Source organism: Peromyscus leucopus, chromosome X (assembly GCF_004664715.2).
Source record: "Peromyscus leucopus breed LL Stock chromosome X, UCI_PerLeu_2.1, whole genome shotgun sequence".
NCBI classification, from domain to species: domain Eukaryota; kingdom Metazoa; phylum Chordata; class Mammalia; order Rodentia; family Cricetidae; genus Peromyscus; species Peromyscus leucopus.
Genome location: NC_051083.1, coordinates 12,179,296 through 12,182,997, shown reverse-complemented (window position 1 = coordinate 12,182,997; position 3,702 = coordinate 12,179,296).

The window sequence follows — 3,702 nt, the reverse complement described above, 5'->3', positions numbered from 1 at the left end:
CTTTGGTTGGTAACAGTTTGATTTAAAAATAAATTCTAGTTACTAAGTACATAAAAAAGAAACCCAGAAGCACGTTTTTCCATGCACAAACCAGTTATACATATCAAAAGTGATTCATACACATTTGTATATTTGTGTGTGGATGCAATCAATGTATGCTCGTGCAAATGCATGTGCACACCTATGTATGAGTATGTGGAGGCTAGAAGCAGACATTGTTGTCTTCCTCCATTTTTATTTTTAATTGTGTATATGCATGTGTGTGGAGGGGTTAGATATGCACATGAGTGCAGATGTCTTGGGGGGGGGGCAGAAGGTGTCAAACCAAACTTGGGTCTTCTGCAAGACCAGTACGTGTTTAATGGCTGAGCCATCTCTCCAGCCCCTCTACCTTGTTATTTTTGAGACAGGGTTATTCATGGGGCCTAGAGATCACCGACCATCTAGGCTTGGCTAGCCGGAGAGTCCTAGCTCTGAGATTACAGAGCTTCCCAGTTTCTGCTTCCCAGCTCTGGGATTACAGGCATGTGGCCCTACAGCCAGTTTTTTATGTGGATGCTGGAGAGCCACAGTCAGGTCCTTATGCTCATGCAGCAAGTGCTTTACCAGGGAACCATCCCCTGGCCCCTCCGTCTGCTCTAACATTTATGTGTCAGCTACATTAAGCACATCCAAGACACTTGGCTGTTGTGCATTCTTGTGTATGTTTCATTTCTTTTGATTCTATGTTGGGTATGAGGGCAGGAGATCAAGATTTGTGGACCTGTAATCCCAATTACTCAGGACTTTGAGGTAGGAGGATTGGAAGTTCAAGGCCTGTCTAGGATGTGAGTTCACGTTCAGCCTGGGGTAAGACACTGTCTCAGGATTAAGTTGTAAACTACAAACAAAACACAGTAAAATGATTTTTGAAAAAGGTAAAAATTAAAAATGGAAAGGGGAGGGGGGCCAGGAATTTAGCCCAGTAGTATATATAACCCATGTGTAGCATTCACAATTTCCTAGGTCCCAGCACCAGTCAGTATCTGTTCCCATCCACTTGCTTTTTCTGGCATTCTCGCTCACATTTACAAAAACTTCTGGCCAGTGATTCAGGTAAATTGTGACAAGGCAGAATTATTTAAAGCATTATCGTTCCTTAAGCCTATGGCTACTTGAACACATTACTGAATTATTATTCAGCATCCTGATTGACAGCTGTATTTCCAGGAGGCTTTAGTTCTTTTATTCATCACAGATTTATTTAGTAATGCACAATAAACTTTATAAAACTTAATCAAATTTACAAATAACCATCAAAAAGTTGGAGCTGGAGCAATGGCTCAGCAGTTAAGAGCATGTACTGCTCTTGCAGAGGACCTGGGTTTGGTCCCCAGCACCCACAAAAGGCAGCTCACAACTGTCTGGAACTACAGCTCCAAGAGCACCGATGTCTCTAGCCTCTGTGGGTTCTGCACTCACAAGTCCACACTCAGACACACATGCATATGTGATTACAAATCAAAATAAAACCTTCAAGACAGGGTTTCTCTGTGTAGCCCTGGCTGTCCTGGAATTTGCTCTGTAGACCAGGGTGACCTCAAACTCAGAGACCTACCTGCCTTTGCCTCCCATTAAAGATACTTATTAATACTGTATCATGCCTTTAAATAATAATAATAATAATAATAATAATAATAATAATAACTCAGCTAATGTACTTTCAGGGACCTTGCTATGTAGACCAGGCTGGCCTCAAACTCACTGAAATCCACCTGTCTCGTGGATTCCAAATGCCAGGATTAAAGACATGCACCACTGTACTTGCCCCAATTTTTTGTTTTAATTTTGAGACAGGGTCTCATTATGCAGTCCTGGCAGGTCTGAAACTTTCTAGACCAGGCTGGCCTCTATTCACAAAGATCAGCCTGCTTCTGCCTCCCAAATGCTGGAATTAAAGGTATGCGCACCATGCCTATCTTGGAATCAATCTTGTATTTCACAAAAGAAAGAGTTGGAGTAGACAGTGGTGGCATTAACTGCTGAGGCAATCTGCTAGCTTTGTTCCCTGCGACTGAGTGAGAAATTCTTTCTTGACATCAGAGCCCCACCCTCCACCTCCAGGGCTGCTGAACCTTGCACTGGTCAGCATTTGGGGGAAGAGTGGCTGACATGAAGGTAGAAAAGAGTACAGACTGACATTTTTACAGCTGACTCGCAGACGGAAGGCCATCCTCCTCATGAACAACTAGCTAACAGAGTTGATAACTAGTTTGAGCTGGACATGGTAGAGCACGCCTTTAAAGCCAGCACTCGGAACACAGAGGCAGGGGGATCTCTGTGAGGTTGAAGCCAGCTTCGGTTACAGAGCGAGTTCCAGGCCAGCCACTGTGTCTGTCTGTGTGTCTCTCTCTGTGTGTCTCTCTGTCTCTGTCTCTCTGTGAGATTGAGGCCAGCTTGGGCTACAGAGGGAGTTCTAGGCCAGCCACAGTCTCTCTCTCTCTCTCTCTCTCTCCTCTCTCTCCCTCTCCTCTCTCTCCTCTCCCTCTCCCTCCCTCTCCCTCTCCCTCCCTCTCCCTCTCCCTCTCCCTCTCCCTCTCCCCCACCTCTCTCCATTTCTCATTCTCTCTCTACCTCTCCCCACCACACACACACAAACACACATATGAAGGAATATTTTTTTTTTTTTTGAGACAGAGTTTCTCTGTGTAACAGTCCTGGCTGTCCTGGAACTCACTCTGTAGATCAGACTAGCCTCAAACTCAGAAATTCACCTGCCTCTGCCTCCCAAGTGCTGGGATTAAAGGCGTGCATCACTACTGCCCAGCTGAAGAAATAATTTTTAATGAACTGCTTTGATGACTGGAAGAAAGTTGGACTAAATTCAACCAGATAACATCCTGCAACCCATAACTAAAAATCTTCCATTTGTATTCTTGATAATCTATTAGACAAGTGCAATGGGGAAATTATTTAGCTATTTATGTGCAAGACTCTGAAGAGTGTATTTCACTTCAAGACATGATTGCATACACTTGTAATACCAGCTTTGGGGAGGCTGAGACAGGAGGGTCAACAGTTCCAGGTCAGCCTGGGCTACATAGTGAATTCTAGACTATTCTGAGCTATACATGCCCATACATGCACACGCGCGCACACGTACATACACACACATAGGCATGTGCACACGCACACATGCATACACTAAAAGGGATGCAAGAACGTAGTGATAGCTACTTAGAGAGCCAAAGAAGAGTCTATCCACACTGAGAAAGTGTTGTGTCTAGAAAGAGAAGTTGCAGGCTATCTGAAGCTGGCTGTTCCCTCCTGGGCATCACTAATTAAGAAGGAGCCTGAGAGATGAGATAACCTTTAGAGAAAGACGGCCTGGCTCTCGGAAAGTCACAGAACGTTGTATTAGTAAGATCGTCTGTTATAAGCCCTCCTAACACCCTGGAGTTTTCCTGTCAGGAATTTTAGAAACCACAGCACTGTTCCATCAATAATGCTTCAGTGCATAGCCATTTCCAGATTCCTTGAATTAAAAACTTGTGAATGTATTCATTCTTTTTGAGATAAGACATTACTGTGTAGTCCAGGCTGGGCTTGGACGCAACAAACTCCTGCCTCAGCCTCCCAAATGCTGGGGATTCCAGGCATGTCCCAACACACTCAGCTCCCTTTTGCCTTGAGATAGTAGAGTCACAGGTCAGTGGGAAGGTG